Source organism: Cygnus olor, chromosome 3 (genome assembly GCF_009769625.2).
Source record: "Cygnus olor isolate bCygOlo1 chromosome 3, bCygOlo1.pri.v2, whole genome shotgun sequence".
Lineage (NCBI taxonomy): Eukaryota > Metazoa > Chordata > Aves > Anseriformes > Anatidae > Cygnus > Cygnus olor.
In genome coordinates, this window is record NC_049171.1 from 102,075,586 (window position 1) to 102,090,987 (window position 15,402).

At 40.3% G+C, this 15,402-nt stretch overlaps 1 protein-coding gene across 6 annotated transcripts in view; it reads left to right on the forward strand.

Moving 5' to 3' along the window:
- Window positions 1-15,402, forward strand: part of PTPN14 (protein tyrosine phosphatase non-receptor type 14) — a 116,311-nt gene that overhangs the window by 9,813 nt on the left and 91,096 nt on the right. Inside the window, exons 2-3 of one of the 6 annotated variants that reach the window (XM_040554224.1) lie at window positions 8,862-8,944; window positions 9,278-9,344. The exons of 1 other annotated variant lie outside the window; for it this stretch is intronic. The gene's annotated coding sequence lies outside the window, so the exon portion shown is untranslated. Of the gene's footprint in view, window positions 1-318; window positions 416-8,861; window positions 8,945-9,277; window positions 9,445-11,693; window positions 12,253-15,402 lie in introns of those variants that run through there. 4 more of the 6 variants (XM_040554223.1, XM_040554227.1, XM_040554226.1 and 1 more) reach the window with 4 other exon arrangements.

A 15,402-nucleotide genomic window follows, 5' to 3' on the forward strand; every position in this document is an offset into this window, starting at 1 on the left:
TGTCAGCCAGCGAAAACCATTAATCTGTAGCTTCCCAAATGCATTCGGGTTTATTGCAGGCCATGTGTGATTGCATCGTGTGCTGCCTATCTCCATACCTGTTGTTGCATTTGGCATTGGAAAAGCGGTGCCTCGACTTGTCCTTAAACTATCTAAACTCTCTTTCTGCAGTTTTGGTGTATCAGGATTTAAAAATGTGTGCATGACATGGTCGCTCTGTATGTCGGAGAATTTGAAAAGTTGAAATCAACTGCGGTATTTGTCTGCAAGTATTTTCTTTGAAGGATGTGTGTTAAGTCTCCTGTGTTATATTTTCAGTAGTCGGTGTACTTCCATCCCTTCTTGACAGAAGGACCATGGCAGTGAGTGGTAGCTCTGAGAAGCCGGTGGAAGTGTGCACAGAAGACATTATCAAGTACGTGGAAGCAGTTTGTGTACCGAGTTTATTTAAACATAGATGCGTTAGCTTGCCAACAGCGAGAACTTTACAAGGACAAACTGTAAGGTCAAAGGAAATTAAAAACAAAAGGACGCCCGATTGCTGTGTCTGGTAGGACTGAACACTGATTGTTCTCTCCTTGTCCTGCCAGGATCGTGATGATAACTGTGTTTTATTTCCTCTCACCAGGTAGGCCATAAGGCATAGTTATTGAGACTTGGTTAGTTTAAATTCAGATCTTTTCCTGGAGATAGTTGTGGAGTGGCATAATTAGATAAACGTGGCTCGGAGTCTTATGCAAGAGAAGCCAGTGCAATCCAGACTCCTTTTTGTGTACGGAAGACAAAGCATTACAGTTGTGTATGCACATACTGGCAGTGCAGTACGCATCTCATCCTTATGTTATATTCTAGGAGATGGGAAAACTGCAATTCAGTTATTCAAGACTGTAGGAAATGTATTTAGTACCTCATACTTCTGACACGTCTGGGTAGGTGGCATCATGATAAGCCCCAAGCAGGAAGCCCAGCTGGTGAGCGTGACATCCCAAAGCCTCTGACCGGTGCTTATCGGCCCCACTGCTGCCAGCACGACCAGCAGCCCTGCTGACCAAACCAGAACATTCGCATGAGCAGAGGTCTGCAGGATCAGGACATCCAGTTATAAGAGGAAATTGCATTTCCGAAGGTGAGCACATGTAAGCAAGTCAGTAACTCTTGGCGTTTGTTGTAAAGTCAAGTGCTGTTACATTAAACCTAGAGGTTCATTACTTACAAAGTCAATTGCTAGGATTTAAAACAAAAAGCTCTAGCAGTTAGATTGATGTGCTTAACATGAGTTCCTTTCGCATGCTTTTTAGCTAGGTCTGGGAATAAGTAAACACCTCAAATAATCTCTGGTTTTGTCATCTCTTTGGTAGTGTGCTTGCTTCCTGTGTTATGAAAGGCATCATTAGATTAGCTGTGTTTAAGCTTCCTGTCTCACTGGGTTTTTTCCATTATTTTTACAATCTCTTTCAGAAGGCACCAGTATAATATTTCTGTAATGAAGGTTTCACTTTAATTATATGTTTTCAGGTTGAGTTTTTTTTTCCTCTCCACCTTCTTTACTTTCTCTAAAATAACTTCCTAACTGATGCTTTCTCAGATTTTTTGTTTAATGGCATGTGCTATTGTAATAACATGCAGGCTGAGAAAAATAATACGACTTCTGTCTAGAACTAGTGCTCTTTGATAATTTGTACAAAAAGCTAGACGGCCTGTTTAGCTGTACAGCTTTTTATTCCTGCTCTGTGAAGTGCTACTTTAAATTTTTTTTTTTTTGGTGTGGTGTGTGTGCTGCAAGAGCCACGTCCTTCACTGTGCCAGAGCCTGATGACTTCAGTTTTCAAGAGTCAAAAGAGAGCAGGTCCTCAACATATTGCATCAAGGTGTGGGTATTTTGGTGGATTGTTTTCAGTTTGTTAGATGTCTGCTTATCGGGAAGAAGGGTAAACTCACCTGTGTGATAGCTCTGGTTCAACAATACAAATCGTGTGAACTATGTTGTTTACTTGCTCTAACCAGCCACTCTGTTACTTTTCTTGGCATTTTGTGGGGAAAGTGCTTTTGTTTGATTGATAATCCTTTGTCTGTGAACTTTGGCTGAAAAAATAAGTATCTGACGTGCATGGTGTCATGTTTGGCTCAAATCTAGGGTGGCACTTTGGAGACCTTCTGGCTTCTGTTAATATAACAAGTAGGAGATTTTTGTTAGTTACTGTGAAAGCAGCAAACCTGACTTCAAAAGGTGAGATTTTTTTTTGATTCCATATTTTCATCTTTTAGCATCTCCCTGCAGGTGAGGAACAAAATAAGAAGCTGGCTGAACTCTTCGTATCTTGAAATATATACGTTTTAGCATAATCTCATACTGTTAAGCTTGGAAACTCTGGACACTGAGTATAACTGTGCTGGATTTCAGATGCAGTTGCTTACTTAACAAAGCAAAAGGAGGCTTTAAAGCAAAAAGCAGAGTGGACTTTTCATAATAGTGTGGTGGGATCTCCTCTGGGATGTTTCGCTTTCTTTAGACCATGGGCAGACATTTTGTCATTGGTGTGTATTCTGCTCAGCCGTTTGCCTGTCCCTTATGGGTAAGTCTCATTTTCTGTCTAAAAGTGCTGTTAGTAAAGGGCTTTTCTTGATGGGTTTCCCTTGATGCTGTGGCAGACTCTGGGTCCATTGTTCAGGTATGTTCCAAATACATTTTTTTTCTTTTCAGGATAACTTTGGAGATGAGATGATCTTGATTTCTAATGGGCCTCTGTATGTCTGTAAGGCCATTTCTAATAATAGATGCTATTTGCTTGTCAGGATGTGTATTTGCCTGTAACGTTGGTGAATTTGCAACTCTCAGTGTAAGTAAAGAGTGAAGTAACATGTGAATGTGAAGGTCCTTAGGCTTGTATTTAGGTTTTACCCCCCTGGTTAAAGTTGTTTGGTTTGGCAAATGCGGCTGCTGCCTTGCCAGTTGACGTTTCTCTAAGGCTTTCACATCAACTCGTGTGTTACCGCTATCTAACGTGTATTAGCTCCTTTTATGTTTTTAATATTTAAATATAGTACTGAGCTTGGGAGTTTTCAGGATCGAGTCTTCAGATTTTTATTTTTTTTCCATATTCCATTTTTTTGGGGTGCCAGATAGAATGCAGCGAATCCAGAAACTAATTATTACCTGAAATTTTCCATGACTTCTATTTCTTTCTGTGTAAAGTCATTGATTCATTTATTAGATCATTTAGGCTCTTTCTGTATATGACACCTGTGGCAGAGTTAAACAGGAGAGTTTGCACCAGTTTGTCACGAGCATTCATGTTAATCCACTAACTTAATTCTGCTGTGGCAGCTGCATTACGGTGTAAAATCTTGATCTTATTTCATAATGATGCTTCTCCTTTGCACTTCCTGTCGTTTAATTTATTTGCCTCTTAGAACCATGTATTATTTTAGCAAGTGACAGATTTATATTTTTAATTTTTTGTCTATGGCCACAGGATGAGTAGCTTCTTTCTTTCACTTAAAAGCCAGCTTCAAGGGCATCCTAATTGATTGCTTTCACTCAGTTGCCGATGTTATGCTCTTCATTTGAGTGTCATTGTCTTGATAGTAATTAAACAAAAGCCCAATTAAGTCTCATGCTATACTCGGGAAGTAGCTCGCCAGAATTTGACAGGTGAACAAAGGAAGTTTCATTGACAAATTTGTTCAGAGGAAGATGTCTCAATGGAGGTCTGTAAAGCAGTGCATGTGATTTTAGCTGTGTAGCAGCTATTGCTTTTAAATTATTTTAGAACTATGGCTACTTCTTCTGCTCTGAAGATGTGAATGAGAGCTGGAGAACTAATTTCCATCCAGCGTCAATGTGAATGTAAATCTGTAAAGAGTCACTTTAAGAGTGGAAAGAGGAGAATGAATTAGAGCGATATTTTTTCCAAACTGTGGCTTGCATGGCTCTTGGCATTCACCCTACTGAAGAAAGTGGCTTGAGAAAGGTGGGGAAGGGAAAAAGACACCTGGGGAGAAGAGCCTGCTTTAACAGAGCTTTTTAGAATAGTTAAGGGACCACTCTATTATTGCATGAAAACTTGTCAAATGTTAGAAGCAGAATTTCAAATGGGTCCTCAGCTTTCTCTCCTGCACTGTTAACTTTTTTCAGTAGCCACAACTCTGTCTCATTGTATACCAAAACCAAGGCGGTAATTGTCGATGGTTCCAAGTACGTGTGTACATTTTTGTTTGATTTCCACTGAGCCATAAACACTCTTTGTCCTTTGCCTTTTACTAGCTATTGGCTTGGCTATTCCTTGTGGACAGGAAAGCTGTGTTTAATGCTTTGTAAAGTGGCCATCAGTTCCTTGCTTTTATCTCTGTTCAGCATAAATTATTTTCAGCAAGGCCACAGAGCTGTTTTGGCCAAGATTTTCAGGTGTCCCTTGTGGAGAGCTATTTCAGGGTAAAGGTTTATTCTTACTGTTTCTTTCTTCCCCTTCTCTCTATTTCATTTCTCCTTGAAGAATACTGATCCTGAATGATTGGAGCCCATGGTTGGTCTCCACCCTCTTTCATGGCTTTTTTTTTTTTTTTTTTTTGCTGTTGGCGTTTTCATAGTTAACCCACAACTGGATAGGCTGAAGCATATTCTTTTGCCCTTAAGCTTGGAAACTTGGTGTGCGCTGTAACTGCAATATTTCTAAGGGGAAATTCAGCCTCTAATTATCAAATTAGATGCACATTCTGGTTCTTTGGCATGACTTTACTTCTGCCCATCTGTTAGGTTGGCTCTTTGCCCTCTCTGAAAGTAGTCTACCAGTCCTAGCTGAGCAGAGGAGCCAACCAAAGATGGGTTAAGAGAGGCAGCCTGCAGAATGCTTTATGTTAAATCCCGCTTGCCAAAAGCTCTTCCTGTTTGCAAACAATGTCAGCTTAAGCCATATGCTTCATTACATGGGATGACATCTGTGCAGACAGATGCAGGCATGGCAATACAAATGACATTTGATAAGGAAGGGCATATGTTATGAAACCAGACACCACGATGGGTTTAAGACCTTGTCTTTACTGCACGTGCACATGGAAATACAGAGCACTTGTGTGTTCTGCTGAGAGAGAGCATTCCTCAGTCAGGGTCGGACCTTTGGAGCACATCGGTGTTGCAGGTTTCTGCTAGGTGTAACAGCAGTCATACAATTCAGTTGTTGCAAGTTATTAGCCCGGATCAGTATTTGGCTTTGGTACTCATACTGGTAACTTGCATCGAGGGTCCAGCAGTTTGTACCATGTAACAAAACATGTTTGGGTAACACTGATGAAGGAGGTTCTGTTGTGGACTGTTGTCTTGAAGGATTTCAATGCTGTCTTACAAAAATACCTTCAAGGAAATTCACGGGTTTGTTTTTCAGAAATACATGATTTGAATGTGAATTTTACATGTCCGGGTAGACGAGATCCTTAAAAATCTCATCTTTTAGAGTAATTTCTTTGCCCCTTTGCCACATTATGCTGCTTTTTCACCAGAGGTGAGGTTTCTGTCTAAAGCTACTTTTCTCAATTACCTCTGCTCTTTGGATTTACAGTGTGAGCATGGCATTTAAAAACTAGAAATTAATTTTAGTTATTGGAGGCTTCAAAGAGATACCATCAAGTTAAGATCCAGTTATAGCTCTCTTAAGCCAACTTCCACGTTCTAAGCCTGTCTGAGCCAGTGTCATTTATTTTTCTACTCCAGCAATGCTTTGTGTTGTTGCTGTGCGTATGGTACAGCAGCATACGTACAAACGAGGGACTTGGGGTTATACTTGGAGCTGTTCAGACCAATGAAGTTAAAGAAGCGATACAGAGCTGTGCAGCTGGCAGAGGAGAGGGGTGAGCAAGCAGTGATCCTTGCACCGCGACCAGGGGAGGTCAGTAGATGGTTCTGAAGGTGGCTCCAGAGTGGTTTAATTTCCCTCTGCTGCCACATCCAGAAATCCCTAGGTTACGTTTAGTAATTTTGAAGTGAGGCAGAGCAGTTGCTGGTAATGCAGACAGAACTGGCCTCAATCACAACAGGACCAAATAGGAGTGGGGATTCAGACTGTGAAGGAAAATTAGCACTCTTTGTGTTCTCCAGATTAAGCTTTGTATAAACTGAATCTTAACAAACCAAAGAAAAGGTATTTTAAGTGTTTCTGCTTTGATTTCTATGGTCAGCAAGGTGTTAACTGCAGCAAGTCCAGGCAAAACATTTTGATGCTGAGGTGTAAATTTATGACATTCACAGGGGAGTTATTTTCTTTTTGTCGGGTGCTAGTGTGGAAACAGTGTTAACTTAGTGTATTTAATTAAAATACATTGAGTAAATATATTCTGTTGGAGGTTTAGAGCACACACACAAAAAAAAAGTGTAGTATTTGTGATATATGATTTACTTGAAAATTGCTTATTTAGTGCTTGGATGAACGGAAAACAAATCTTTCAAAAACAGTGGACAGGTACTGGAATATACATATAGATAGATATGTAGGTCTGTAGTAAATAGTTACGGAAATTGGCTTTGTTTCTCTGACAGTCTGTTTTCATAGCTCCTATATATTGAAGACCTTTAGCCTTGTTTGAGGAACTTGCTACATGTTCCAAATTAGAAGTTTGGGTCTGATAATTGTGGAGGGTAGGTGACTTTAATTTTTCATCCATTGGGATTTATTTTTGCAGCATTTCATGGAGTGGTGACTCTCATTCCTTGGTCGCTTAAGGTCAGTGTTACATTTACTAACTGAAAGAGCTCCAGGAGCATGTATAGCTGTTAAGTGCTCAGACTGAATGTGGTTAGTTGAATTTGCAGCATCATGGTGGGGAAGCCAGTCTGGAGGAAGAGGATTTCCTTAATCATACTGATACAGCCACTTTCTCTACAGAGCTTTTTTCTGCACTTCCAGAAGGACGGTTTCACTTCCAGTTTGGATTAGAGAAAGGAATTCTGTAAAGCCTTGAGAACTGTTGGTTTTTCTCGTTGGTTGGGGTTATTAAGAAACTTTGAGTACTTCTTTCTATCCCTTTTCTCTCTCTGTTGGTTCATCCGTAATAGCGGGTTAATAATAATACTCCTGTCCCTCCCCCAAGTGCTCCATCACCATGGTAGAAGAAGTACTGCCAGTGTTAGGTATTAGTCACGTTGTGCTCATTAACTTTTTCCTTAAAGTGCTTCCATCCCAAATCACTCCCATTTCATTTCAAACCTGATTTAGGAGGTGCATGACAGGATTTCTGATAGCTGTCCAGACTAGATGAAAATTCAGTGCAAGTTACTTGGATTACATTGTAGAGACTGAGGCATGTATTGGCATTTCTTCTCTCATTTTATTAAACTACTAAAAATTGCACCTGTTTGTAAAATCTGCATATCTGTACTAAATTATCTGGATTGTACAGAAACGTATATGGAAAAGTTGGCTTTATTTTGCAGAAGGTCAAGGATACCCTTATAATTCACATGTAAATTTTTGGGTACGTAAAGCGTGGCTTAAGTCTGCAGCGCTTTCAGTTATTGTTGGCTCTCTGTGCGTCTGCATCTACACATGCTTTTTCCTGCTGAAGGATCAAAAAAGTGTTTTATTTGTTTGGTTACATGATGAATTGCTTTGTTATTGCTTAAGCAAAGTAGCCAGAGGAAAGGCTTTGGCTTGTTTGGCCTGCACAGTGTTTTAATGGCAGCATTGCTGGAGACAGCAAGCACTGCAAAAATGGGCGAAACTAGCGGTGTTCTCCCTCGTTCTCATAGTATGTTTTCAGGGGGAATGGGTTACCCCCTGTTTTTCCTTTGTGCATTGATTCTCAGTGCTGCTGTGCCTTTTGTAGTTAAATGTGCCTACAGAGATTGTATGTTTTTTGTCTTTATTGTTTTGAGTTGGTGAGACAGGAAAGGGACTGCTGGTCATGAGGCATTGCACAACTTGCTTTAATAACGGGAGTCATCTTTCCTTCAGTATTAACTTCCAGAGGATTGCTCTTCTTGCCTCCTTTTGTTGCTCCTAAAAGTGTTTTCAGTGTAGTGTTCTGCCAGCTGTGGGACCGGGCTCTCCAGCCCAAGGCAACCATCCAGGCTTTTGTTGTGATTTTAAGCATCAGCACTCAAAAGAATTCGGAGGAAATCCATTGCCTGGTGCTACCAGCCCAGCAGCTGCATGAAGCTTCAAAGCTGTCATCTGACACACTGAAGAAATAGTTTTCATTTACAAAAAGTCCCCTGTCAGTGCTTATTAGAGAATTTAGATGTTAGGAACTTCCTTGGATAGCTCACCTCCAGTGCTGATGGCTTGCTTTGAAAGCCTGTTTGCTTGCTCCTCTGGTACAACAGTGGCAGCTATGTAGAAAGGAGGAGCGAGACAGCTCTGAGTTACCATCTGGACCAACTTGGGGATCAAGTCAATTTCGCTTTAGAGTAATGCTGAAAGGAATGCATAAAGTTGAAGGCTGCCACATCTTGCAAACCAGATGCTATGCAAGTGCTGAATATATTGATGCCTGGCAGTAGTGGGGGACAATAAGGAGGTCGTGTATGTGTTAGTCCTCCTTTGAAACTTGCCAAATTAAAATGACAGTAGCTTCAAATAGGTAGCGCCACTGAAGTTATATTTAAAAAAAAAAAAAAAAATGATGCCTATGTTGTGCTGGCTGAAAAATAGGCAATAAGAACATTACCAGAAAACAGGGATTCTCAAATCATCTAGGAGATTCCATTCCCTTAATTATTTTCTTTACAGAGACAACCTGTAACTTAGCCCATGGTTGTTACAGGAGTAGTTATGCCATTGCAGATCTCTCCTAATGGTTTTATTCCTAACCGTGATAACTAATGATATTAATCCTCTGACACAAGCTTTCCACTGCTGTGATCATTTGTGCAGGGTACTCTGGAGCTGGGGGAGAAACAATGTCAGCAGCTAGCTGGTTACTGGAGGAGTGTGCATGTTAAACCACCTGACATCTGGTGAGTCACCCTCCAAGAATGTGTGATTGAATGATGGCTAACCGATTAGCCCACTCGATTAAGGCCAAATATATCTGAAGTGTGGAACGCTATTTCTGAAGGTAGTTGGAAGTGCAAACACCCATAGTTTATAGACCTTGCTATAGTATAAATGATGGCTGCAAAAAAATCTTCCACAAGAATAAGCTTGTGCAGTAAGCATGCATTGCTTGTTTATAAGCAACTATTTCTAACGTTTTAATGCACTTCTTTAATGTTGTTAATTCATTTCTGTTGTTAATGACTGAAGGAGAATTGCTACAGCCAGTTGTTTTCTGGTTGATTCCTATCTAGTGAAATGACTTGCCTGTTGAGGAGCTTCCACAGTCTTTTGACTGAAGCCTTTATCCTGGCTCTGATAGTAAGAGCAAAATGCAAACGTTGAGCCAACATTTTTCTTACAATCCACATGCTGAGCAAGACAAAGAAAAGTTCAGTTCTCTGGCACAGATGCTGCATAGGTAAGATGTGAGTATAAGTCGTGGTGAGAGATGTTCTGTAACACATTTGTGTTGGGAACACAGGCCAGGGTTTGAAGACATGTTGACCTATTCTATGAAGTAGGAAAAAGCGGAGGTTGTTCTTAAAGTTTCGTTTAGCTATATTTTCTGTTAAGAGAGAACAGAGTATCACCTAATAAGTCTCAAACAACTGTTGTAAATAAGGAATCATTCCAGAACATGATCGTGGTTGTAATCCTGCAGCACTTAGCTTTGGGCATTGCCAAAGAGGCCTGGTGTGCCACCTCCTCTCCTCAGCCTGTGTTGCCACTGCCTGACAGTTTTATGTTCAAGTGCTTCGGTGCAGATTGAGCAGCTTAATAGGACGTAGCTATTCAGGTGGTCAGGGTCTCTACTGCAATGCTTAAGCCAAGTATTTGACTTCTCCAAATGAAGGTATCTTTTGGATACTATGGATTTAAAATGATGGAAATGCAATGAAGATGAAAAGTGAAATGCCGTGCTGGATTCAGTAGCAGTGACTTGTTACTGGAATGTGAAACAGTCTAAGATCAGTTCATGCTTACAGATGGAGTACTGAAATTATGAAGCTGACTGGAACATGGGGCTTTGAAACAACTAATCCTGTGCAGTGCTTTTGTTTTGGTCACTTTGTAGATGCCTTTGTATCTTTGGAAAGAGTTACGACCGTTGTTTTTGGTATTGTACACACTTACTGCACAAGCTTTTACTAAATTACCATTGTGAGACTTGCATCTTGTTAAATAAACATAGATTGAAACAGATTCCATGCTGTAAAAACAACCGCACACAAGCCAACTTCTTTGTGCATGTGGGTTATGTATCATTTCCCCTCAGGAATTAACAGCATACCTTGAACTCCACTTTTTAATTTGACTGAGAGAGCGAGCCTTGCATACAGAAGAAGAAGGGAGGAAAAAAAAAAAAAAAAAAAAAAAACCACCTGGACTCTAATCTCTTAATCTCCATAAAATGCTTGAATGTTTAGCTTTGATAATATATGAAACAAATCTGGTGGTCCGTAACATTTCTGAAGTGCATTCCCCCCCCCCCTTTTTTTTTTTGTAGCAAAAAGAAATCAAAGCAGACATAAAATGATGTATGACAGATGGGTTGGTGTTGGTTAAGAGTTAGCCCTCAAGCATGAAGAAATTCCATAGCTCTAACTCTGCCTTCTAATATGCCAGTGGAAAGTCACTTTGGTGGCCTGGTGATGATTCCTTTCCTGATGTAGCATAATTTTCCTGCCAGTGGGGTCACCATGCATTTTGCATACTTATTTATTAATCCTTTTGATGCCAGAAAAGGGATTATTCAGAAGAAATGTCAAGAAATGGAACTCTTTGGCTAACAAGATTTTACACTTGGAAGCAGATCTTCTGAAAAATGTGTGATGTCTGCCTCATTCTTGGGATCAGAAACTGGCTGAGATTCAAAATTAGGCAATTGAAATGAGAAGGCAATTTAACAGTCACAGCTATAGTGTAGGTTTTGCAGTCAAAGAAACTGTTTTGCAAAAATACTGTATGCAAGGGAGAAGCTTTCAATTCCGTTTTCTATGTATATTTCCAGAGGGAGATAGTTTTAGGGTGCTTTTGGATCCAAAGTGGAACTACCTTCCTTCAGAATAGCAGGAGAGAGCTAAGCCCTATTTTCAGCATGCATTTGTAGGTGAGGTGATCTCCAAACATGTTGTAACTACTCTGCTATAATCAGTTCTAGTGCAAGGAGGTTCAGCCTCTGTTTTTTAAGTCTCTAAGGTTGAGTTTAGTTGCTAGTTCTTTAGTTGTTTTGGTTTTAGGTACAGTGTTTTGATCTTTCTGTGGTAGATATCTCATACAACCAGCATGTCCTGGTCATTTAAACATAGGTTAAATGGATGTGTTTTAGAAAAGCTTTTAGCTCTTAAAGTAGATACCTGTCTTTTGTATTAAAGTGCTTGTCCCTGGTATTTTTTCAGCCTTTGTGATCTTATACTATGAGTTAAAAAAATAAATAATAAATTCATAGCAGGGCTGCCTGCTTGAACAGTCTGCTCCAGAAATGCCTGTATGACCTAATCAGAATAAGAAACAAATAAAATAATAGCACTAAATGGTGTGGGGATTAGATTGGCAGGAAACTGGACCATGGTTAACTCCACTCATGTGTGCTGCAAGCAAGCTGAGCCCCACACCCACACTGTTGGTGTTAGTCTTTAAAGTTTTGTTGGCAAAGCTCTGCCTTTTAGGAGTGGGAAAACAAGTCATACCCACAACAGACACGGTTCTGCTGGCAAAAAGCTCCATGTAGTTTCTGCCAGTTTAGCGAAACCCTTTGGCTTATATTGTTTATTCCATTCAAGGAAGAGGCTTGGCTACCCCTTCCCTGCCATGTGCCTTCTTCTCCAGCCCCGCTGAAGCTGTGTCTCAGCGAGTGGGGTTTGCTGAGAGAGTGCTGCCACCGCCGCAGTGCCTTTCAAGTACTGGTAAGCCATTAGAAGGAGCTGCCATCATCTCAGATCTTAATCTGTTTTAGCAGATAAAGAGGAAAATGCTATCAGAGGAGATGGAGATATCATTTGGGTGCAGAAATCGCATGAAAAGAAGAACGCGAGTTGTGTTAGAAGTGCCAAAACCTCTGATGAGTTTCCTTGGGACTTGTCAGTTTTCGTGCACCGACTCTGCTTTCTCCGTGACATGTTTTGCCTGGAGGCAGCAGTAAGCCATCAAAATATAACAGGATATCCTGCCACGCAAGGGCGAAGATCTTAAGGATCCAGATCTCCCAAGGCTGTGGCTGGCTGATGTAAGCTATTCTCAAGTGGAATCTCCAGTTTTGGAGTGAATTTTTTTAAGTTGTTTGTTTTGTTTTGTTTTAAAAAGAAAAGGTTGCATGTTTTTTGCATACCACCAACTGCTCACGGAAGATAAGAAATTGCAGCAGCCAAAGCTTCAGATTTATTGCTGTGGTCGATTTCCTGTTATTTTTAATAGGATATGGCCCCTCCACTTTCAAACTACTGAGCTGTATCAAAGAGAGTGGATCGCGTTTCAGACCGCCGTGCCTGTGGGTTTTTGAACACATGCTTGTGACCAGGCTTCAGGCACCCTGAGCAGGGTTAGAGCTGGTTTAACGCTCTCTTTGTGTTCGCAGACATGTGCCAGCTGCCGGGAATGAGGAGTTTTAGGAGCTGGTATTTGGTTCACTTTAAAGTAGCTTTGTTTTTTTCTGTTGTTGTTGTTTTTAAGCAAACAACAATGAAAACGCCAAAAAACCTCCATAAATTTGGGAATTTGCAGCAGGCTGATAGAAGAGACAGAGGTTCAGGCTCTTTGTCGTGGCTGGAGTGGTGGGAGGAAATTGGCTGGTGAACTTTTAGCAGGTAAAATTGGGGTTAAACATCAAGGTTTTAGCAGAGAAATGTGTCTCTGCCCCCTCCGATTAATTTTGTTTGGATTCTTTTGACTGTTTTCATTCGAAACCCTTTTGAGCACTGTGTGTAAGTAGTCAAAATATCCCTGTGTTCTGGTGTGCGATAAAAAATAAGGGAACGGCAAACTGAGCCAGGCTGTAACAGAGCCCTGGAGAGAGTTAGGGGAGGGAGTTCAGCTGGTCTGCAATTGCTGTGGTGCTGGTAGGACTTGGAGATGGAGGGAGGTTAGTGCCCTGCTCGGGGTCCAGAGTAACTCCCTGCAGTCCCTGCGCATGGCATGACGCCGTTGCCCTTTGGCAAGCTGAATTCATAATTGTCATTGTTCAGTAGCTATTTGTAGACTTCATTAGTAAATTTCAAAATTGCTGTTTACAAAACACTTTGTTGTTTTGCTTTTCAGTCAGACTTTATACAGGCCTTTTGTGTCTTGGTGGGCTTGGGTGGTATCTTTGTCCTCAGACCATCTGTTTAAATTTCAGTAGTAGTAATGAGCAATGAAGTTAATTTTAGGGGTGTATACTTTAATGTTTTCATCTACCAAGGTTCTTAAACCCCAAGTCACACTGAACAATAGGTGCCTCTCTGATCAATATTTCACAAAGCTTAAGGCCATGGGTACACGTTTCTTGGGATTTAGCATTAGCAATTGATCAGTTTTAGCAATAAATTTTCAGTGTCCATCCTTAAAAAGTCATGAGCTGTGTAGTAGTTTTGACACCTTGATAGTGTAATTATTTTCCCTTTCTCTGTCCTTCTGGATAAGATTCTTATGGCTTCTATTAACGATGCTGTTAGGAAACGAAAGCAAGCTTTTCAGATCATTTTAAGACTGCTGATTTGGTTTCTTATGATAAACAGTTGTGACTGGTACAATCCTCTGGGGAGTTTCTATGTGTGAGAGGTGGTTAAGCAAAATAAAGATAATTTTCAAGTCCAGATGACTTGAAAAGTTTATATAGAATTCAGCACGTCTTGAGGATTGGTAAACCTTTGTCTGCTGATTCTGGACAAGTCATTGGAAATGCATGGCAGGTTTCAATTCTGAAGGTGAGAGCGCAATTTTCAAGGATCTAATTAATCGTGCATTTAAAGAACGAAATAGTGTTTTATAAATTGCATAATACTACCTGAAGGTATATCTGAATTATAAAGTTTGTTCCTAATTGAAACTCGGTTGCTGATTAGGCAGTTTGTAATTCTGATGAGCTGTATTCTGATGACAGAATTTTGCTGATACTGGAGAGGGGAACTTTTACCAAAGAGACCATCGCTACCCTTACCAGCTTTTTAAGGTCAAAGGAAGGGCCTTTTTGTGCCTCAGATTTGGCACCAGTTTTCCAGCACTGATACTCCATTTGTAAGTACAGTCTGGCCTTCAGCTTCAGAGCCCATAACATAAAGATTTTTATCCATTTTCTCTTTTTGGTATTTGCCTTTGTTTACTGGGAGCTCTTCATACAGAAGCCATGTGTGCTCAAGTGAATATAAATATTTTCCTTTAAAGGTTACGATGTCTTTATGATGTTGCCTGAAACTAAAGTTGAAAATAAACTTTACATTTTAAGGATGTGTAACTTGTTTTTACAGTTACAGTGGGAAAGAATTTATGCTTAGCATCCAAGCAGTGCATCTCCAAAGGTTTTCTGTAGTTCTGTGTCAACAGAAAATGCATTCTCTGCAGTTTTTTTTTTTTTTAAGGGAAAGAAAAGGCTACTTTTTAATTTCAGAAGAATCTTTGGTAGTAATGGTAAAAGGTATGTGTTGTCTCTTTCAGTGCTGTTGTTCGTGTCCTAAAGAAGGACCTTTCACAGAAATTTAAGTTGTGTGTGCTTTAAGGCAAGAAAACATGGTAGTGCTGCTGAAAGCAGTGACCGTGCTTTCTCTGTCAAATTGTTCCTGTCTCTGTGCTGGTGTCTCCCAGTTGATCCAGCAGATCCAACTGAAAACTTTGCTGGGAGATGAGCTGAGCGAGAGAAATGATCCCAGAGGTGTAGCAGCAGGGATGCACTTGGAGGCACAAGGAATTGGAGGATAGGAGTGATGGGCCAGGTAAGGACAACATGGGCTGCTCTACCAGCAGAGGTGTCTTATGCTGCCTTGAAGTGTAGCAGAAGTACGTTGAGGTGTTTAGCATCTTGTTTTAAGAGGGAAGGTGTATTCTTTGCTTGATCAGTAGGTTCACTTAACAGTTTAAGTAAAACAGAGTTCTTGTATCTGACTTAGCTACATCTTACATATGTACAGCTACTAGTTTCTTCTCTTCTAGCAATTTCATGAGGGATTTGAACTAAACTTATTTTCCATTTTAGCTAACAGTAGGATGTCTCATGTTTCCTGGAGAAATTGCTTCCTCAAGCAAATCTGTTGGTTACTTACAATGTTCCAAACCATCTACATTTTTATACAGATACTTGTTTTGACTTTGTTTTCTTAGAAAATAAACAAGATTCAGCTGTCACTCAGATTTTTTTTCAGTCTGTATTCTCCTTGGGATGTTCATAGTGCATTTCATATACTGGATT